Below are 23,674 nucleotides of genomic sequence, written 5' to 3'. Positions count from 1 at the left end.
TTTTTGATAATTCCCAGTTGAATGAAATCCTCTGTGGGCCATAGTTTCCTCAACTGAAAGATTCCAGAGTTGGCCCCTAGGATCTCTTAACATCCCTCCCGGCTTTATAGCCTAGGATGAAGGTCAATGGGCAAGCTCCTAGCCCTAAGAGAACATCAGGAGCATAGCGCCACCTGCTGCTAGACAATAGAACAAGCAAGAGCGGAATTGGGATAGCCCCATGGTGTTTTGTTCTAGTCCTCATTCCTTCATAGATTCATAAGGAGTTTGAGATGGAAGGAACCTTTGAGATCATTTAGTCCCACCTCGACATTTTATAGAAAAGGAAGAGGTCCAGACAGGTTGTTCTCTCTCTCTCTCTCTCTCTCTCTCTCTCTCTCTCTCTCTCTCTCTCTCTCTCTCTCTCTCTCTCTCTCTCTCTCTCTCTCTCTCCCCCCCTCCCTTCCTGTGCCCCTCTTTTCCTCTTCCTCCCTCTCTCTACCTCCCTCCTTCTCTCTCTCTCTCTCCCCCATTCCCTTCCTCTCCCCCCTCCTTTCCCCTCCACCTTTCTCTTTTTCTCCATCTCTGCACTTCTGAGTGATACAACAGATAGGGTATCCAATTTTTTTCTTTTATCATTAAGGTGAATAAGAAGTGAAAATAATGTTAACTTTATTGTGAATATCATACATTAAATGAAACCAAGCCATCTATCTCATTAAAGACGGTCAAATTTAGCACTACATTGTATCTGCTCTCTGAAGACCGCAGATATAGCCAAGAGGGTTAAGTGACTTGCCTGGGGTCATACAGCTAATAAGTATCAAGTGTTTGAGGTTGAATTTGAATTCAGGTCCTCCTGAATCCTGAATCCAGGGCTGATGCTTTATCCATTGTGCCACCTAGCTGCTCTCAAGAGAAAAATTCTTTTTTTTTCTTTTTTTTTCTCTTACAATATTTTATTTTCTAGTTACATGTAGAGATAGTTTTCAACATTTGTTTCTACAAGATTTTCAGAGAAGAATTCTTAATCAAACGAAGCCTCTTGGAGAGAGAAGAGCATCAAGCATGTGGCCCCTGGAACTGGAAGAGCAGCATGGGGGGGGGGGGGGAGCAAAGGACATGCATTTTGCATTCTGCAGTTCTGAGTAATAGAAGTCATAGGCTCAGTCATGAGAAAAAAGGAGCCAGCACAGGAAGCAAAGACAGATTGCTCTTCTGACTCCCGCAGGTTCATTTCCCTCCTGGTGGGTTGACAAACCAGTGGGAAGGACTATGGGCCTTGAGGATTTTAGGACCCTGTGGAAGGTGGGGCTCAGCTGAGAGGAAAAACTGTGGCTATTGTGTGCTACTGGGAGTATTTCTTAGGAGACATCTAGGTGATGCAGTGGATGGAGACCTGAACTCCATCCTGGAACAAATCCAGCCTTGGACATCTGCCCTCTGCCTTCCTCAGTTTTCTCATCTATAAAATAAGGATAATCACAGGTGGTTATGAGGATCCAACAAGATAATGTTTGTAAAAGTATTTTGCCAACTTTAAGTATACACACATAGAGGTGGGGAATAGAAACAGGCTAACATCTGTAGGAATGTCAGTTCCTACTCAGCTATTTAGAATCTTAAAAAACTTCCTGGGGGTAGAGGGAGGTTCTTTCTTCACTTGTCCACCTGGTCTCTGAATAGAGACAGACAGAATGTGAGAGTGATGAAGACAATGCAGAGTGCTGGAAAGATCATAGACTTATCTTCTCTAAGTTAAACATTTACATTCAACAAAAGTAGCAACCCCCCAAGGCAAAATGACTACCCGAAGACAATGTCAGCATAATAGAGTGCTTCTCTGAACGGACTGGTTTGTTGCTAACTTAGAGGGAAAATTGAACCAACACATGATTGGCAACAGTGAAGCAGAAAAGGAGTAGGCACTTCCGAGAGTTGGTGAACAGTACTGCATTTGCTCATTTGGGTCAGAAATTTCACAAAATCAAGACTGGTTTGATGAACATGATGGGGAAATACTGAAGCTACAAAATTAAAAATGAGAACTCCATAGGGTTTACCAGCATGGTAGTTCATCTGTCTGTAAGAAGACAGCATTTAGCTCCATTAAAAGTAAAATGACAGCTAAGTGGTGCACTGGATAAAGCACCAACCCTGGATTCAGGAAGACCTGAATTCAAATCCAGCCTCAGACACTTGACACTTACTAGCTATGTGACCCTGAGCAAGTCACTTAACCCTCATTGCCCCGCAAAAAAAAAAAAAAGAAAGGAAATAAAATAAAATAAAAAAGTAAAATGCAAGCAAAGCTTAGAAAGATGCAGGATTCTTGGCTCAGTAAGGAGGTAAATGAAATTCAGTCTTACCCTGATCTTAACAACCCAAAGTGCTTCTATGATGCCCTGAAGGCAATTTATGGGCCAAAGACTTAAGTAGTTGTATCTCAACTATTTATCACAGGTGTAGCCACATTGATTAGTGATAAGGACATGATCCTGGAAAGATGGGCTGAATGCTTCCATAGCCTTCTCAACAGACTGTCATCAGCCAATGCTGAAACCATTGACCATTATTTTTCAAATTGAAGTCAGTTTCCCTCTAGCCAGACTTCCAACTGAAGAAGTTTTCAATGCCATTAAGCTCCTCTCATATAGTAAAGCACCTGGTGCTGATTCTGTTCCAGCAGAGATTTACAAGGCAAGGGGTCCAGTGCTCATACAAAAGGTGCTATAGCAAGAGGAGGTTATCCCTCAAAAGATCAAGGATGCCTCCATTGTCCATCTCTATAAAGGAAAAGGAAATAGATTGTCCTGTCATAGTCACAGGAGGGTCTCTCTCTTAGGCATTGCCATCAAGATTCTTTCTAGAGTCCTCCTTAACTGACTGGTCCTTCACTTTTTTTTTTTTTTTTGCAGGGCAATGGGGGTTAAGTGACTTGCCCAGGGTCACACAGCTATTAAGTGTCAAGTGTCTGAGGCCGGATTTGAACTCAGGTACTCCTGAATCCAGGGCCGGTGCTTTATCCACTGAGCCACTTAGCCATCCCTGGTCCTTCACTTTTAAGATAGTCATCTACCTAAGAGCCAGTGCAACTTCAGAAAGGGCTGAGGAAAAGTCAAGTTGGTGTTTGCTACCCAACACCAGGAGAAATGCCAGGAGCAGAACAGAAGTCTGTACACAACATTTGATGATCTAATTGAAGTCTTTGATACTGTCAGTCATGAGGGATTGTAGAAAATAATGGCAAAATTTGGTTTCTCGGAGAATTTCATCAGTATTGTATGCCAGTTCCATGATGGCAGACTTGCATGGGTTCTAGATAATGCATAATGTTCTTTCCCAGTCAGCAGCGGAGTGAAGCAGAGCTGTGTACCTGCTCCCGTGCCTTTTAGCATGTTTTCAGTGATATTGGATGCCTTCAACAAGGGTGAAGACATCATCAAGGTCAGTTACCACACTGGTGTGTGTGGTAAACTGTTTAACTTGAAAAAGACTACAAGCTGAGACTAAAGTGAAAGGAAAGTTGGCACATGACTTTTTGTTTACCGATGATTGTGCTCTTAATGCAACCTCTGAGGCTGAGATGCAATAAAATATGAATTGATTCTCTGCTGCTTGTACTAATTTTGGCTTGACGACTAACAAAAAAACAGGTTCTCCACCAGCTAGCACCACACCATCTATATTAGAACCACTGGTTAAAGTAAATGGAGAAATTTTGAATGTTGTGAATAAGTTCATTTACCTTGGGAGTATGTACATATAGATGATGAGCTTGACACATGTATTGCCAGAGCTAGCTCGGTATTTGGGAGGCTCTGAAGGAAAGTGTGAGAAAGAAGACTGACTACCAAACTGAAGATCTACAGAGCCATTGGGCTGACCTCGTTGTTGTATGCCTGTGAAACCTAGACAGGCTACTGGTGCCATGCCAGTAAACTGAACTATTTACGTTTGGATTGTCTTTGGAAAATTCTGAAGATCACCTGCCAAGATAAGGTACTGGATGCTGAGGTCTTTTCTTGAGCTAAACTGCCAAGCATTCAAACCCTAGTATAGAGAGTGCAATTCCAATGGACTGGCCACATTGTTTGAATGGCAAACATACATTTGCCTAAAAGACTATTTTATGGAGTCTGGGCCATTGCCAGTTGTCTTAACTTATCCCACTGGACTTAGATGACTCTGGAGGAGACAATGAGGCTGATGACTGCACAGCTCTGCTTCACTTAAATATAATTCACTTGCAAGTCAAGACATCACCTACCTGATGTCATTGGTCATCTCTGAGAACAAAGGATGAACAACAAAAATTTTATAGAGAACTCACACAAGGCAAAGGTTCACATGGAAGTCTGAAGAAGCAATACAAGATCTCTCTGAAGAATTCTGGGATATGGTGGTAGGATCAGGAAAGACATCATGTAACATGTGGCTCTTTAACTAAGCTACAATTATGAAAGGCAGAGGTGTGAAGAGAGTTTATTCTAGGTATGGGTGAGGACAGCTCATCCAAAGGTATGGGGGTGAGAAATGGAATGTTTAAGGGACTGGGAAAAAATGAGGAGCCAGTAAAGGAAACAGAGAAGAATGGACTAAAGATGTCAGGTAAGAACCAAGAAAATGTGGTATTTTGGAAGTTTGTTGCTATTTTTCAGTCATTTTTCAGTCATGTCTGACTCTCCACAACCCCATTTGGGGTTTTCTTGGCAAAAATACTGGAGTGGTTTGCTATTTCCTTCTCCAGCTCATTTTACAGATGAGGAAACTGAGGCAAACATGGCTAAGTGACTTGCCCAAGGTCACACAGCTAGTAAGCATCTGAGGCAAGATTTGAACTCAGGAAGAGGAGTCTTGCTGACTTCAGGCACTGTATGCATAGCACCCCATAACTGGCCCCAATTTTGGAAGTATGGGAAGGAAAAAAATGAGGGCATAGTCAACAAAAAGTAAAGAGAGGTAAAGAAGGAGAAGGACTAAGAAAAGCCCATTGGATTTGGTGAGTAGCAAGTCACTGAGATATTTTAGAGATCAGTCTGGTTAAAGTGGTAGGGATAGAAGTTAGACTTTCAGGGGTTCAAAGATGTAAAGTTGGAAGGAACCTCATAAACCATCTCGTTCAACCCCTTCATTTTTACAGATGAAGAAAATAAGACTCAGGAACTTGAAGTGACTTGCCTGAGGTCACATAGGTAGCACCACTGGCAGGTGTGAGATTCAAAATTGGATATACGGAGCATTAATCTCCCCCTTTAACTTTTCCCATATATATATCTATATCTCCCAGACCAATAAGAAAAAGGAGCCTCTGAGCTTTAATTTGGGAGGGATTAGTTTTTATTGCTTGGGAATTAATTAGGCAACAAAAAGTGAAACCAATTAGAGAAATAGGGAAGTAGAAATACAAATGAATGGTCTTAGATCTAAGCTTAGTCTATTTTCCTTTATAAAACTCACCGAATCCCAAACTGCCTGCCAGGCCACAAACCAGCACACCCAAGCTCGAACACCAACCATGTGTTTCCAAACTCCTCTCACCAGCGTGCCGCCACAACTAAGTTTCACGGCCAGTGAGCTTGAACTTCTGTTCCCACCCTCACTTTTAAGTTCGTGTCCTGGAAGTTCCTCATGTTCTCGAGTTTTCCTCCCAAAAGGGGAGGTCTTTCAAAAGCTGCTTCAGTAGCATGTGCAATCTCTTAAACGATTCAGCTAAAACTTCTGATATTAATCTTTGCCACAAATAATTTTTACCACACAGGATTTGAACCTAGGTCCCCTGACTCCAAAGCCAAGACTCTATTTTTTTTCTCTTTTTCTTTTCTTTTCCTTTCCTTTCCTTTCTTTTCCTTCCTTCCTTCCTTCTTTTTCTTTCTTTCTTTCTTTCTTTCTTTCTTTCTTTCTTTCTTTCTTTCTTTCTTTCTTTCTTTCTTTCTTTCTTTCTTTCTTTCTTTCTTTCTTTCTTTCTTTCTTTCTTTCTTTCTTCCTTCCTTCCTTCCTTCCTTCCTTTCTTTTTGCAGGGCAATGAGGGTTAAGTGACTTGCCCAGGGTTATACAGCTAAGTAAGTGTCAAGTGTATCCACTGTACCATGTAGCTGCCCTCAAGACTCTTTTCACTATACCATATTGATTGAATGATGTCAGGCTATCTTAGAGACAACTTTGTACAGGATTCTTAGAGACCATGTTCAAAGGGGAGGAGGGGGACACACAGAATCTCTATGTCATCACTTTTCCATTTCATTGTTGCTCCCATAGAGTTTGAAAAAACTGAGAAATTCTATGGTAACTTGGGTCTAGGTCTTTAGTTGTCCACCCTAGTAACTGACTCAGAGGAGAAGCTGCACTGAAACTGAAAACATTTAATGGGGACAAAAATTAATAGCAGGGCAAAAAGAAACAATATCTGTGCATTTCATGAATTTACATGATCTCTTATCTCTAGAGTTGCTTGGTAGCAAGCCCCTGTACACAACCTACTCCCATATGGAAGGCATGTACAATGGGCATAAGGGGTGTAAGGGCCAAATTCAGTATGAGAAGAGTTAATTGGGTGGCTTGCCTTAAGATTGGGGTAAAAAAAGAAACTGTCTCTTTCAAAAACATAAAACACAGGTTTATTAATGGTAACAATTTTAAAACACAAGTGATATTAATAGAACTAGAAACAAGAGACAAGTAGTAGTCAGCAGACACCCCTCCAGCATCAGTTTTTAGGTAAAGAGAACAAGGATTCCTGGCCAAAGGCCCCAACCTCCTGTAAGGAATTAATTGTGATTTGGGGTTTTCATAACCCTATCTTTGCTTTATTATGGTCAGACTAAAAAAAATGTAAGCTTGGGTGTGTACTTTGGGAGATAATTGAACAAATAAGAGGAACTCTGACCACAGGGAACATTTATTGATCCTGCCATCCTAACTAGTTATTGCCCTATAGCTCTCCTCTCCTTTCTGGGCAAATTTCTTGAGAATTCTGGCTCTGCCCTGGGGCCCCATTTCCTCTCCTCTTCATTCTCTTGACCAGCTGCTCCTGGTCTTCATGCAGCTCCCAGCTTGGCTCTCTGCCCCAAGTGGTCCTGGCCCCACATTCTCTCTCTCTCTCTCTCTCTCTCTCTCTCTTTTTTTTAGTGAGGCAATTGGGGTTAAGTGACTTGCCCAGGGTCACACAGCTAGTAAGTGTTAAGTGTCTGAGGTCAGATTTGAACTCAGGTACTCCTGACTACAGGGCCGGTGCTCTATCCACTGCACCATCTAGCTGCCCCTCTTCATTTTCTTTTAAACCTTCTGAAATGTGGCTCCCAGCCTCATCACCTGCCTGAAGTTGCCCTGTTCAAAGCTACCAATGATCTCTCAGCTGCCCAATCTAAGGACTCTTTTCCAATTCTCACCCTTTTAAAATCTCTTTGCAACATTTGACACCATGGATCATCTCATCCTCCTGCATTCTCTCTCTCCTCTAGAGTTTTTTGCGATACCACTTTCCAGGCTCCCAACCTATCAGATTCATTGATGTCCTTTCTTTGATCTTCAACTATGTTATGTCCAGGAGTGTGCTGATCAATAGTTTAAAACTGACTCTGAAAAAGAAATGTATACACACTATACTTTTCAGTTTAATCCACATTATTACTCTTTTTCAATCACTTTCTTAAGTCTAGGCAATTAACAAAACCATAAGCCAAGACTTGATTTGTAGTGTTCGCCTATTTCCAAGGGATAAAATTGAATAATCACCTCTCATGAGCCAGTATGGACTAGCTCCAACATACTGCTGGTATAGGCATTAAGTGTGGGCATCCCCCAAAGCCCTGCCCTTGGCCCTCTTCTGGTTTCCCACTATGCTGTCCAATTTGGTGACTGCATCAGTTCCTGACAATTCTCAGGTTTATTTGTCCAGCCTCAACCTCTCTCCTGATCTTGAATCCCACATCTCCAACTGCCTTTTAGACTTCTGGAATTGTATGTCCTATAAGTATCTTCAACTAAGCATGCCCCCAAATCAGTTCATTATCTTTCTCCCTAAGTCCTCCCCACTTCCTAATGTCCCTATTACTGTGAAGGTACCACCATTCTCCCAAGTCATTCAGACTCACAAGCCAAATACCTCTGTAATATAAGCTTTTGATTTGGGGTTCACTCTTTGTATCTTTGTATCATTGTGCCTTGTCAGTATTAGGTACTTAAAATGCTTGTGGAATTCAATTGAATCAGATCATAGATTTAGAACTAGAAGGGACCCCAGAAGTCATCTACTGCAACCCCCACCCCCCATTTTACAGATGGGCAAACTGAACCCCAAAGAAGTAAAGTTATTTACTCAAAGGGACACAGTAACAAGTAGAACTAGAATTTTCTTTTCTTTTCTTTTTTTCTTTTTTTTTCCTTTTTGCAGGGCAATGAAGTCCCAAGGTCACACAGCTAGTAAGTGTCAAGTATCTGAGGCCAGATTTGAACTCAGATCCTTCTGAGTCCAGGGCCCATGCTTTATCCACTTCGCCACCTAGCTGCCCCACCCCATGCTTTATTTTTAATTGTTAATTTGATACTCCCATTTGGTTACATATATTCAATCTATAGCGACTAATTATTCCTTTTTCTTCCATTTTTGGTTTCCATAGGTGGAAATTTTTTAAAATTTTAGTTACTCCTATCAGTCTCTGACTTCCAACAATAGTAACCCCCACAAAAAATCCAAAGAATGCTAACATCAGCAGGGGGGATCCACTTAGAAAAATGCTCAGTGAAAACCTGAAGAGAGAAAATAGTATGACAGTCGCCCAAGAGAAGAAATTCAAGAGACCCCATGGTCTTCTGCTGGGTTGAAACGGCTCCCCTGGAAATATAGCTTTCTGATTGTAGAATTCCTGTAAAGCATCCTTCTCCTGATAAAGTTTGTGAAGCCACTTGGCTATTTCACTTTCCTCCAGAGGGATATCTTCCAAAGGAATTCTTCTACAGAATATATCAGCTTCATACTTCTCCCTCCAAAAGAGCCCTAGAAAAGATGGATTCTGGGGTCCTCTAAAATTTAGCGTGGTGTCATAAACAGCAGAAACTTTTCCCCTGAGACACTGGACAACAGTACTGAAGCCTTTGGTTCTAGGAAGCAGGTAGTATTTGAGTTTGGACAGTCCTTTGGCTTCTAATGCTTTTCCTTGGTAAATCGAGTCCCTTCACAAAGCACGATAATGCAAAAGGGCTCCTGGTAGTCAGCCAAACGTCTCAAGCCTTTAACGAGGGTCTGCTTGTCCACCTCCTATTTTCTTTTGCAGAATAGGCTTTCCATAAAGTACAACATCCAGCCAATCACAGGGATGTATGCCAGCTCCTTTTTCATCAGGGTCTTGGCGCTTCCCAGAAGCCCAAGGCGCTCCAATACGGTCCAGCCACAGAGAAAGTCAATTTCAAAGGTGTGATTCAAGACGACAATGGCATGCTCTTTACCTACCTTGTCCACAAAGTCCCGATGAGTGAATATGGTACGTTGTGAGCCCGGATCACCACTAACTGGCTCCAGAGGGAGTAGGCAAGGCGGCTTTTCGGTAAAACTTCTTGTTGAGAGGCCAGAGGATGAGAGAGCACAGCTGGAGGAAGTTGATGACCAGCCCACTGAAGATAAAGACTAAGAAAAAGACGAAGACGACGATGACATGAATCTTGGGAAATATGAGCGCGTTCATGGTAATCTGGGCTTCTCCACAGGGCGTCCCCGACACGGGTCAGTAGGGACAGCTCCCTGACCTAACCCCTCAAAGTGCCCAGAAGACAGCTGGTCCCGGATCCTCTGCTTTGCCCAGACGTCTCTGCCACCGCTACCCAGGAGCTCAGTCACAGATGCTGTAGCTGCTGAGGCTGCTTGCACCACTCTACAGGCGCAGGGAGGGAAAAGATGCAGAGAGGAGGGCGAGGCTGAGGCTGCGATGGCTGTAGCACTTTGGGGAGCGGAGTAGGGCGCTCACACGCAGGTTTGGCCGCTGTAAGTCCTGGGGGTGGTCCCCGCCACCCCTGCTCCAGGCTCTTTTGAAGAGTGCAGCTCACCTGGCAGCTTCTCTCCTCAACCCTTTGCCCCACGCCTTCCCTCCTGCCACTCCACCCCCTGCCTCTCCCTTCTTCCCTTTCCTCCCACCCCATTCCCTTCTCCCTCCCCTGGCACAGAGCTCACGTCCAAGGACTCCAAATTCAAGTCCTAGGAAACTTTGCTGCTTTCTGCCGCGGGGACCGTGGGAAAGGGCAGATTAGTTTTGTCCTTCGAAGGACTCTCCAGAGGCGATAGGGAATCAAAGGAAGGAGTCAGCATGGAAGGAAAGAGCGTTGGCTGTAGTCAGGGGCCCGGGATTCAAATCCTGCCTCTGAGTGGACTTTGGGCAGATCCACTTTCTCTGGGTAGATCCCCTTCTTTCTCTGGGTATCACTTTCCTTGTCTCTAAAATGAAGGGTCGGGGCAGCTAGGTGGCGCAGTGGATAAAGCACCGGCCCTGGATCCAGGACTCCCTGAGTTCAAATCCAGCCTCAGACAGTTGACACTTAACTAGCGGTGTGACCCTGGGCAAGTCACTTAACCCTCATTACCCTGCAAAAACAAAACCAAAAACAAACAAATAAAATAAAATGAAGGGTCCTCGGAGGTCTCCTCTACATCTAGGGTCCTAGGATTCTAAGGTGTTGGCTACTGGGGGCCTGGGAGTGAACAGAAGAAACTGGTAAACAGACTTCCAATTGATGGTGAGTGAAGTCCTGCCATCTATTCTCAGGAGTAGGAATACTGTAGCAGATGCGAATAAGGGTAGAACCTGTGAGGTGGGAGTGGGGGTGGGGTGGGGGATGGATGGTCTGCATGGGATTCCCTGATGCTCTTGGGAATTGTTTAAAGGCAAAGTGTGGGAAGGGAGGAGGATTGAGATTTAGCAAAGCTGAGCGGAGCATCAAGGAGAAATACCTGGGTGACCAAGGAAAACCAAGTGTATAGTCAAATGCAAGAAAAGGAGCAAGGATGCAAGCCAGGGTTGTGTTACCTTGATGGTATGCTTTCGGAGCAGCAGAATGCTGACTGCTCTGGGGATTTCTTCAGGAATTCTTCAGCCCTTCAGGAACTTAAAAGGACCTAAAAAGGCAAAGCCATGATGTTCACCACCCTCTGACCAAATTTTGTGAGCCTTTGGGGGCAGCTCCAGTAGACCATGGCCAGGTCTCTCAAACCAGAACAGATGTCAAGTCACATCTGTAGTGCAGGGATGCTTCCAGATGTTTAGCAACTTCCCCTTGCAGGGGTACATAGGATCAAGTTGACTTCAGGTTGACTTCAGGGCTCATTACTAGTCAGAGGAGCATCCCACTGCCCCACAAGACTGATCTTATCTGGGTTTCTTAACTCATTCTGTTCAGGCTGGGTTTCCCAATCTGGCTCAAGGACATCGCTTCTGTTCCAGATCTAAGAATCAGAGTCAGAACCATTCACCTGGTTTCTCTCACCACCATTGTGTTCTCTGTTCCTGAACTACATCTGACAAATCCCTCTTTAAAAAGAATTCTTGATTGGGCTGCATGGACATCTTCATGCATGGACACCTTCCACACAGGACTCAGAAAAATACATAACTGGTAGTCATTCTGCCTTGGTGGTCGGGATGGTGGCGGGTTGTTGTTTGTTTAAACCTAACCTCATGATGCTGATCACTGTTGAAGGACCTAGTAGACCTTTCAGGTTGATCGCTTTTGGAGAGTTTATGGACATGAGTTGTGCAGGTTAAGGAGGCCTGGATGAATTGTGATCTTTACCCAAAAGAAAGGACCAATGGAGAATCATAAATTTAAAGCCATAAGAGACTTCAGAAGCCATCTAGAGCCATCCACTCATTTGACAAATGAAGAAACCGTGGCCTAGAGATGTCAGGTGACTTACTGACAGTTATGGCAGAGTGAAGATTCAAACTCAGATCTTCCAATTCACTCTGGCATTCTGCCACAATGCCTTTATCAATGAGTTCCAAAATTCATCAGAATAGTTTTAAAATAATCATCAGTACTTTCATTGACAAGTGCAAAAGGGTAAGGGCCAGTGCTCATTGTCTCTGGGGTCTTCACACCAGCCCTGGGCCCTGCTGCATCCTCTTCATCAGCTCTTCATCCTGCACAAACAGCTTTGCCAATTTTGTGCCCATTCACTCATTAATGTTCAAGTACTTGTAGACACATCGATTCAGATACACAGATTCACCCTTGGACAGTTTGGCTTCCTTGTTTTTTGTTTGCTTGGTTGGTTTTTGTTTGTTTTGGGTTTTTTTGCAGGGCAATGAGGGTTAAGTGACTTGCCCAGGGTCACACAGTTAGTAAGTGTCAAGTGTTTGAGGCTGGATTTGAACTCAGGTCCTCCTGAATCCAGGGCCAGTCCTTTATCCACTGGGCCACCTAGCTGCCCCCAGTTTGGCTTCCTTGCAATGGGGAGGGACACACTTCCAATGACATGTGCTGATCATCCTATCATATCTGTAGGTTAACATTTCTACCTCCAGCTCAGCTGTCAGCTGTTGGGTCCTAACAGGATCCATCCCTCACACCATGATGGTTCCTGGTTTCCTTGGCCCATGAGGTACCATTAGAATAAATTTTTAATTAATTTTTTGGGGTTACATTTTAAGTTTCAAACTGTTTCCCTCATCCCCTCCCCACCCCGTAGTAGAGAAGGATATCATTTGACACAGATATAAATCTGTGTGTACACATGTGCGTGTGTGTGCACGTGCGTGCATGTGTGCGTGCGTGCACGTGTGTGTGTGTGTGTGTGTGTGTGTGTGTGTGTGTGTAAAACCCACCATACATACTTCTATTTATCAGTTTTTCCTCTGGAGGTAGATAATAACTTCCCTTATAGGTCATTTATAGTTAATTTGAATATTTCTAATACTTAGAATAACTTAGGTGTTCCCATCATACTTCAAGTCATATTGCTATTTATTGCATCTAACATTCTCTTGGTTCTGCTCTTCCTGGTTTAATTATCAGCATCATATTTGTTTCATAAAAGGCATTTGGTAGGAATCCTTTTTTGTATACTATTCCAGATAATTTATTTAATATTGGAATTAGTTGGAAGTGTTTGGTAGAATTCACTTCTAAATCCATCTGGTCCTGATGCTTTTTTTCTTAGGAAGCTCATTTAAAACCTGGTCAATTTCTTTTTCTAAAATAGATTTATTTATATATTCTGTTTCCTCTTCTGTTGGTCTGGGCAGTTTAAATTTTTATAAATATTCTTCCATTTCACTTAAATTGTTAAATTTATTGACATATAATCAGGCAAGATAATTCCTTATAATTGCTTTGACTTCATCTTTTTTAGTGATATATTTTCACTTTTCATTTTAGATACAAGTGATCTGGTTTGCTTCTGTCTTTTAAAAATCATGTTAACCAATGATTTGTCTAAAATGATTTATTCAGGTTTATTTTTTCATGAAACCAACTCCTGTTTTATATATCAATTCAGTGGGGGTTTTTTACTCTCAATTTTATTATTCTCACCTTTAAATTTTAGGATTTCCAACTTGGTGTTTAATTGGGGATTTTTAATTTGTTCTTTTTCTAGTTTTTTTTTAAATTACATACCCAATTCATTGATATAATCTTTCTCTGTTTTATTGATATAAGCACTTAGAGATATAAATTTTCCTCTGGTTACTTCTTTTGCTGTATTCATAGCTTTTGGTATGTTGTCTCATTATTATTTTCATTCTCTTTAGTAAAATTATTTATTGTTTCTATTATTGTTTAACCCACTCATTATTTAAGATCAGGTTACTTAGTCTCCAGTTAATTTTTTTTGGTAGGGCAATGAGGGTTAAGTGACTTGCCCAGGGTCACACACTTGTCAAGTGTCTGAGGCCGAATTTGAACTCAGATCCTCCTGAATCCAGGACCAGTGCCTTATCCACTTTGCCACCTAGCTGCTCCTCCAATTAATTTTTAATCCATGTTTCCATGGGACCTTATTAAGTACAATTTTATTGCATTATGATCTGAAAAGGATATATTCAATATTTCTGACTTTTGGCATTTAACTATAAAGTTTTTATGCCCTAACATATGGTCAATTTTTGTAAAGGTAAAATGTACTGCTGAAAAAAAGGTATATTCCTTCCTATTCTCATTCAATTTTTCCATTTATCTATCAGATCCAGATTATCTAAGATTCTATGCATTGCTGGAGCAGCTAGGTAGCTCAGTGGATGAAGCACTGGCCCTGGATTCAGGAGGACCTGACTTCAAATCTGGCCCCAAACGCTTGACACTTACTAGCTGTGTGACCCTGGGCAAGTCACTTAACCCTCATTGCCCTGCCTCCCCCCAAAAAAGATTCTATGCATTGCCTTGACTTCTTTCTTATTTATTTTTTGGTTAGATTTATCTAGTTCTGAGGGAGGAAAGCTGAAGTCCCCCACTGTTATAGTTTTGCTATTTCCACCTGTAATTCATTTAGCTCTTCCTTTAAAAATTTGGATGTAGCATTTGGTGTATATAGATTTAGTATTGATATTACTTTTTATTATGAATGGTACCTTTTAACATAATGTAGTATCCCAATTTATCTCTTTTAATTAAATCTATTTTAGATCTAACTTTTTTTTTAGGTCTAACTTTGATATCATAATTGCTACCCCTGCTTTTTTCTGTCAGCTGAAGTGTAATAAATTCTATTGCCTCTCTTTATTTTTATTCTACATGTGTATCTTATTTTTAAATGTGTTTCTTGTAAACAGCATATTGTCAGATTCTGGGTTTTGATCCATTCGGCTATTTCTGTTTTATGGGTAAGTTCATCCCATTCATATTCAAAGTTATAAATACTAGATGTATATTTCCCTCCATCCTATTTTTCCCCATTGTTTATCCTTCTCCCCCTCTCTTTTTATCCTGTGGAAATTTATTTTGATTTGGGGACCCTACCTTTAGGCTGAGATTAGAAAGCCTTAGGCCCTCAGGGTCTCTTATGTGTGGGAGGTGCTGGTGCCCCTCTCCCTCAGCTTCAGCTGAGCCAAAAAGCCCCATGGGCTGTACAAGACCCCAGGTCAGACAGCTGGGGGAAAAAAGACCCCAGCTCCCTCCAACCTGAGTGGAGCTATCCAAAAAATCCTGGATAGCCTGTGCTGAGGCACGGGATGCTCAAGCATCACCCCAGCCCCAGCCGCAGCCCTGGCTGGAGGATTAGCTTGGTCTGTGGGGGCACAGGAAGCCCTGAGATTTGACTGGAGAGAAGAAAAGGTATATATAGACCTGGGAGTTAGACAGGAGGGGGGCTGCTGATGTGGACAAGATAGAGAGACTGGGGGCGGCTAATGAGACAGCAAAGGTTGGAGAAGACAGACAGGGGGCTACAAGGACGCAGGAGAAGACGAGAAAGACTAGGAGCAGAGAAAAGAGAGGCTGAAGGGCAGACGGACGGAGCAGACAGACAGAAGGTCGGTGAGAGAGAAACACAGGGGTTCAGCGGTGGCAGTAAGGAGAGGAAAGTTAGAAGCAGGGGGGTTTACAAAGTAAAAGGGGCTTGGAGTTAGAGTAAAGGACCTGAGTACCCTAAGCCAAGAGGTGGCTAAGGCCCTTATTGTATTAAAGAAGTTCCAGGCACAGCAGGTGGGAAAGAGACGCAGTGGAAAGAGACACACCACAATGCAGTCAGGTTGTACATTTTATTTCCCTGTATTCTTAATTTTAAATTGTACCTCATAAATAAACTCTGCTTTGATTATTTAGTTAAGAGACTTCTTAATATTTAGCTTATCAATTTGGGAGTGGAGCAGTGTGGTGGAATTTTATAAACAGCCCATGTTAAATTAATAGCAGTCAGATAGCCAGTCAGCCAAAAGTCCCCAGATTAGTCCTCCAGTCAGATTAGCCCCCCAAATTAGGCCCAGTTAATAAAATATTTTTACAATCCTAACCCTCCTTAGACATCTAATTTACTTCTGATCACTGCCTACTTAATCTGCACCCCTTCTGAGTACCTTCCTTATCCTTTCCCTTGTCCTCCTACTTCTTAATCTATCCATACTTCAAGGAGTCTCTCTCATATCCTATCCCCTTGATCTTATTCCTTAATCTGCATACCCTTTTAAGAGTCCCTCTCTTATCCTATACCCTCACCCTCCTATTTCTCTGTAAGACTTTTATACCCTTCTAAATGTATATGTTATTCCCTCTTTAACATAGTTCTTATGAGACTAAGGTTTTAGCATTACCCCCTCCTCCCTTCTACTATAGTTTCAAGTTATTCTTATTTATTTTTTTTGCAGGGCAATGAGGGTTAAGTGACTTGCCCAAGGTCACACAGCTAGTAGGTTTCAAGTGTCTGAGGCCAGATTTGAACTCAGGTCTTCTTGATGCCAGACCTGGCACACTATCTACTGTACCACTTAGTTGCCCCTTCCACAACAGTAGAGGACTTTAAGGAGACAATCTACTAAATCAACTATTCTACTCATTGCCCAATAATACTGAATCTAGACACTGCTATACTGTGTTTCCTGAATTTTCTAATGAATTAACACCTTTTTGATTTTTGTGTCAATTGGTGAAATGTTGAAATGGGCATTGGGGCAGCTAGGTGGTACAGTGCATAAAGCACTGGCCCTGGATTCAGGAGGACCTGAGTTCAAATTTGACCTTAGACACTTGACACTTACTAGCTGTGTGATCCTGGGCAAGTCACTTAACCTCAATTTCCTCAAAAAAAAAAAAGTAAGAAAGAAATGGGAGTCCATTGTGCAAGAACCTTACTTGTCTCGTACTTTTTGACAAGTTGTTTCAACCTACTTAGGCTCATCCAATGAGGAAGGAAAACTCCCTACTCACTCACTGAATCTCCAACCTCCTGATGTGCATCGCTATGAGAAATACTCTCCCTAATTTTTGGACATGTTTCTAGAGATCCCCACAGATGGAGGATTGCTGGACAAGCAATAAGGACTTCTGTACAAAGTGAATTTGTTAAAGAGATAAATTGCTTTGGAGACCTGTCCATATTTCTCTCCAAAGATCTCCTTTATGTAACATTTCAGGTGCTTCTGGTTAGGACAAAGAAAGGTCTTGCTCAGCTACCAATGTTTCTGTACCATATTTCAGCATCTAATGGTCTTCATCCAAGGAAAGAGGCACCAATAATAATACAGGGAACTTACTGGTTCAGAATGTCTTGAGAAAGCGGTAGCCACAGCACCAGTGACAGAAAGGCAGGTGGGAATGGACCTGAGGATGAGGGCAAGGCCGAAGACTTTGGCTTGGGCTGTCAGGAAGGAAAAAGGAACAATTTGCAAGTTATCCCTTGTCAGTATTTGAAACCCCAAATCTCAAAATTCAGCTGGTTTCTTTGGGTTTGTTTCATGGCATCTTTACCGTGACATTAAACCTGGTCCATTAACTTCAAGCCACGAGTGAAGATTGTTCGATTTCCAGGGTACAACATGAAATAAGAGAATCAGACTGTTGGGATGGTAGCCATTTGGGCACAGCTCAAGGAATATAGGATAAAGGTGACCGGCTCTCTCTGCTCCTTCTGAGCCTGCTGGTGGAGCCCCACTGTTATCTGCAAGGCTCCAGGTTTAATGTCTAGGGATATGATGGGACCTGAGAAGAATGTGTTAAACCCAGTCAGCCAGCTCTGCAGAGGTACAAGGGAAGAGAAGCCATTCCAAAGATAGATTTGGCCAAAGGGGCAATCTGGAGATTGGGTATGGCTGAAGAGGGAACTCATTGGAGGGATTATCCAGGGGACAAAGGGGCTATTTAGTATGTTTCCAGGGAAGCCATATAGCTTGAGATCATCCGTATATCAAGTGATTTTTTTTTTTTTTGCAGGTCAGTGAGGGTTAGGGTCACGCAGCTATTAAGTATCAAGTGTCTGAGGCCAGAGTTGAACTCAGGTCCTCCTGAATCCAGGGCTGGTACTTTATCCACTGCACCACCTAGCTGCAGCCCTTCATTCTCATCTTTTTCCAATAGGGATTAGATAGATTCCTAGAACAGGCTAACATACTGTTTTTTTTCTTTTATATTGAATGTTGCATGGACTATTACAAAGGTTGATACAGTAACTGCTTTTCTACTTGAATAAATATGGTAAGATGTAAATTCTATTGGAAATCAAAGGAATGTCCATGAATTGGGAAATGGCTAAACAAGTTGTGGTATATGATTGTGATGGAATATTATTGTGCTATGAAAAATGACAAGTAGAATGATTTAAGAAAGGCCTGGAAAGACTCGTATGAACTGATATATAGTGAAATGAGTAGAACCAGGAGAACATCGTGCATAGTGACAGCAATATTGCTCCATGAAGAACTGTGAATGACTTAACAATTCTCAGCAATACAATGATCCAGGACATTCTCAAAAGGACTAGTGATTAAGCATACTATCCACCTCGAAAGAAAGAACTGATTTTGATGGAACACAGACAGAAGCATGCTATTTTTTACTTTCTTTCATTTTTTTTCTTTTATTCACATTTTCTTATACAAAATGACTAATATGGTAATGTTCTACATAATTGCACATGTATAACCTATATCTGATTGATTACCATCTCAGGGAGGGGATTTGGGGGATGGGAAGGAAGGATAAAATTTGGAATGCAAAACTTTAGTAGACAATAATGGGAATTTATTTCACACACGAGTTGGACTAGATTGCCACTAAAGTTACAGCTCTTGAATGCTATTATTCTGGTGGTTTGAGATACAGCAGCACAATGGTGATCTTTAGTCTGTTCATCATAGTTCAGTACCCTGGCAATATCTAGTTAACCTAAAGAATTTCATAGAAATTTTTTTTTTTGCAACAAACATTTATTTTATTTTTTTCTAGTTCCATGTAAGGGTAGTTTTCAACATTCATTTTCATAAGATTTAGAGTAGAACACAAAACATTAAATAAAAATGTTTATTGTTTTTAAAAAAAAGGGATATGAATTCTAAGCTCATCTGTATGTCTCCTGAAAGCATCCTCAGTACATGTCCAGTAATGGATGCCTTATCCTATTCCCACATGACTCAATCTCCTCTGATAGGTCTGTACATTTTGAAAGCTTTTCCCTTCATGTAGCTCAGAGATGATGATTTAGCATGGAAACAGCTATGACATTATTGTTTTTATGCGGTTATGGATTATTATTTGTAAAGTTGCTATCTGGCTATACTGTCTAAAATATCTAATGAGTGGTCACCAATAAATTATAAGCTTTAGCAAGAGTTTAGACTTTTAAGCATTTATTAAGGAGAATAAGAATTTAGTAAAGAGAGAGAAAGAGGCCTAGATGCCTACAGCTATCTATCAGGGAGCCGGGGTCTCCAGCTACTCTCCCCCATGAGGTCCTTGAGAAAGAGAGTGAGAGAGAAAGCCTCACCCCTTCTTTGTCCCACAAGCCGCCTGTGAAACCCGGAACATCCCATCCACATGCACGCATGGCTCCAAGATAATTGGCTGGTAGCTTTGATAGACAGTACCCACAAGCAAACATCACTTCCTGACGCCAAGGAACTGACCTTCTAAACCACATGGCTTGCCCTCAGACACCTTCTCCTCATGGCAGAGCTTTCCTACAGTAACTCTCCAGCAGGTGGTACCACTCCAATTGTTACATATTGTAAAATACAGATCTCTGGCTAGGTTGAATGAAGGATTTAGATTGAATATTCCTATGCCTTAATTGATATCTGCATACTTTAGTGATAAACTAAGGTAGGTATTATCACCCTAAAAATATACACTGCTATTTTTAAAAGGATTTGCTTTTGCACAACCCTGAGTCAGGTTGAATGATTAATCTTTTTCTAAATTCCATCAGGCCCACTGAATACTTGGCATGATATATCAAGGTAAGACTCAATTTTATTTGCCTTCTTACTGAGTCAAGAATCCTGCATCTTGGGGGCAGCTAGATGGCGAAGTGGTTAAAGCACCGGCCCTGGATTCAGGAGTGCCTGAGTTCAAATCCGGCCTCAGACATTTGACACTTACTAGCTGTGTGACCCTGGGCAAGTCACTTAACCCCCATTGCCTGCAAAAAAAAAAAAAAAAAGAATCCTGCATCTTTCTAAGCTTTGCTTGCATTTTACTTGTTATTTTATTTATTTTTTGGTGGGGCAGGGCAATGAGGGTTAAATGACTTTCCCAGGGTCACACAGCTAGTGTCAAGTGTCTGAGGCCGGATTTGAACTCAGGTCCTCCTGAATCCTGGGCGGGTGCTCTGTCCACTGCACCACCTAGCTGCCCCGAGGTTAGATGATTTTCAGTCCCTTCCAGCTCTGAGAGTCTGTAATACTATGATTTCAGGTCAGGAAATGCAAAATGTGGCCTCTGGCATCATAGTATATACATTTAAAAATGCATCTAATTCGTGTGTGTGTTTTAAAGTTTTATTGGTACCGCTTCCCTCCCTCTGTAGCCTTCCTTGGTAATCAAGGAAAAACAGTGAGCAAAACCAACTGGCACACTTACATCTATCTGTCAGGGCATGTAACATTTGGTGTTCACACTCCCCCAACTCTTTAATGAAGGGATGGGTGCATTTCTTCATCTTTTCTCTGGACCCAATTTTGGTCATTATACTTATCTGGTGTTGAGCCCTGCTTTACTGATTTTTCATTTGCATTGCTATCATCATTGTATATTGATTCTCTGGTTCTATTACTGCACTCTGCTTTTAGTTCATGTAACCCTGTCTTTGTTTCCCTGAATTCTTCCTATTGCTCATTTCTTATGATATACTAATACTCCATGGCATTAAGCTCATCTATTCCAGAGTCAGTGGACACTCACTTTGTTTTGTTTTTTGTGGGGCAATGGGGGTTAAGTGACTTGCCCAGGGTCACACAGCTAGTAAGTGTCAAGTGTCTGAGGCCGGATTTGAACTCAGGTCCTCCTGAATCCAGGGCCAGTGCTCTATCCACTGTGCCACCTAGCTGCCCTGGACACTCACTTTGACTCCAATTCTTTGCTACCTTAAGAAATGAAGCTAAGAGTATTTTGGCTAATCTAGCACCTTTCTTTTTTGTCTTCTACCTTCTTGGGGCACATAGGGGAGGGGGGCATATCTTCTAATTAATTTCAGGTGCATGAAGCTACACTGGGATAAATGAGGGTATCTCGTTTTATTCCATTTATACTGGAGAAAGAAAAAAGTAATGAACTGACAAGTTAAAATGAGTGAGAAATGTACCAGAGTTGTCAAGAAGTTAATAGGAACTTTGACCTTAAATAGCAGACAGTAGAAACTGGATGCTGTGATGTCCAAATCACTTTGCTGGAGGAGTCTGGATTTGATCAATGCACATTGTGCAAGGAAATGATAGAAACTTTACAACACATTCCAGAAATCCGGCACCTGTGGAATACTTAGAAAGACATGGTCCAGTGGGTAGAAACATCAGAAGCATGCAATCTTTCATAGATGTTTACAGATAAATAATCCCCAAACTGCAGATAGAGAGCTTGAAATACCCTGGAGGTCTTAATATCCTAGCGTCGAGAACCAGGAAGAAAACAGATTATACCTGTGCTGCATTCTGCCCTGACTAGATCACATGTGAAAGAATGGCTTCTATTCCAAGTGTTGCATTTTAGAAAGGAATTCTGATATGATTGGGAAAGAAGATTTCTTCCCTTGATTTCCTCACAGCTTATTGAATAACATGTATGTTTGGAATAACTAGCTCCCTAAAATAGTAGGGGGAAAGGACAGATATAAACCCATGAGACCAACTGCCTTGTGTTGTAAAGAAAAAATAAAACAAAACCAAAAAACCGCTTATATTACGTTCTCTCCCAACTCAATAGAAATCCTCATAAGAGCTTTGTATGTCTTAAAACACAATAGATAAAGCTCAGCTACTTTCTGACCTCCTATCTTTCTTGTTTTTTGTTGCTCTCCCATTTTTTGTCCTTTACCAATGGTTTCTGATGATTTATAAAAATTTTTATTGTTTAGCACAGTATTGTCAAACTCACATAGAAATGGATCACTACAAGCCACATATAGATTTTAAAAATCACAAATTAACATAATCGATTACATTTTTACATATTTGTTAAACATTTCCCAATTACTTTTTTTTGTGTGTGTGGGGCAATGAGAGTTAAGTGACTTGCCCAGGGTCACACAGCTAGTAAGTGTCAATGGTCTGAGGCCGGATTTAAACTCAGGTCCTCCTGACTCCAGGGCCAGTGCTCTATCCACTGCACCACCTAGCTGCACCCCCCCCCCAATTACTTTTTTTTTTTTTGGCAACAAACATTTATCTTATCTTCCATTTACATGTAAGGGTAGTCTCCAACATTCATTTTCATAAGATTACAAGATCGCAATCAGGTTATATATGTATAATCCACAAGTGTTCTTTCTATCAGTTCCTTCTATAGGGGTGCATAGCAAGCCTCCTCATTAGTTCCCTGGATCACTAGTCTTGGATCACTGCACTGGTGAGAGTAGTTAAGGCATTCACAACTACTCATTGAACAACACTGCTGTCACTACGACACAATGTCCTCTCAGCTCTGCCCACTTCACTATACATTGATGTTCATTAGTCTTTCAAGGTTTTTCGGGGATCCTCCTGCCTGTCATTTCCTGTAGCACAAGTCCATTCCACTACAATCATATATCACAGCTTTCTCCATCATTCCTCAATTGATGGACATTCCCCCGATTCTCAATTCCTAGCCTCCACCAAGAGTTGCTATAAACATTTTCTGTACAATTTTCCCCCCTTTCCTCTTTTTCATGATCACCACTGTTAACAGTTTCCCCTCCATCCCATTCCCTTCCCCATGATATCCACTCCACTTCCATTCCATCACCCCTCAAAAGGGATCCGCCTCCGTCTGTCCCCTCCCCCACTCTGCCCCCCCTCCCTCACCCCTCTCTTTCTCTCTCCCCCCCTCCCCTCTACCCTCCTGCAGGGCTAGAGAGATCACTCCACCCAATTGAGTGTATATACTATTCCCTCCCTGAGCCAACCCCAATGAGACGGAGGTATTTGAGCCAATCCTGATGAGTGCTAGGCTCATTCACTGCCCAAATTAAATAGATTACTCCACCCAGTTGGGCGTGTCTGCCAGTCCCTCCCTGAGGCAGCTCTGAGGAGTCTAAGATCTTCCAGCCCCTTCCAATGAGTACAAAACTCATTCACTGACCCACTCCTCTCCCATACCCTCCCCCACTCCACAAGCCCCCTCCTGTTACACTCATGCAGGACTTCACCTCTGCCCTCCCCCCCCCCCCCAGTGAATTCCCCTCACCCCTCAATCCAACCCCAAAGACGTTATCATCCAGCTAAGTGACACAGTGGACAAATCATCACCCCTGGACCCAGGGGGATCTCAGCCAAAACCGGGCCTCAGATACAAGACAGTCACTCCCTGTATGGCCCCAGGTATGTCCCTCAGCTCCAATTTTTTTATGGTTCTCTGGGGTCTTGTATTTGAAAGTCAAATTTGCCATTCAGTTCAGGTCTTTTCATCACAAATATCTGAAAGTCTTCTTTTTCATTAAAGTCCCATTTTTTCCACTGAAAGATAATGTTGAGTTTTGCTGGGTAGGTGATTCTTGGTTGTAATCCCATTTCCTTTGCCCTTTGGAATATCATATTCCATGCCCTCCAGTCCTTTAATGTAGAAGCTGCTAGATCTTGTGCTGTCCTGACTGGGG

At 42.0% G+C, this 23,674-nt stretch overlaps 2 pseudogenes; both read right to left on the bottom strand.

Moving 5' to 3' along the window:
• Positions 1 to 8,563: 8,563 nt before the first annotated feature.
• LOC122728671 lies at positions 8,564 to 9,659 on the bottom strand (annotated as a pseudogene).
• Positions 9,660 to 12,056: 2,397 nt separating this feature from the next.
• LOC122727663 lies at positions 12,057 to 12,524 on the bottom strand (annotated as a pseudogene).
• Between the last annotated feature and the right edge of the window lie 11,150 nt (positions 12,525 to 23,674).

Source organism: Dromiciops gliroides, chromosome 5 (assembly GCF_019393635.1).
Source record: "Dromiciops gliroides isolate mDroGli1 chromosome 5, mDroGli1.pri, whole genome shotgun sequence".
NCBI lineage: Eukaryota > Metazoa > Chordata > Mammalia > Microbiotheria > Microbiotheriidae > Dromiciops > Dromiciops gliroides.
This window is presented reverse-complemented; position numbering and strand designations above follow the sequence as displayed.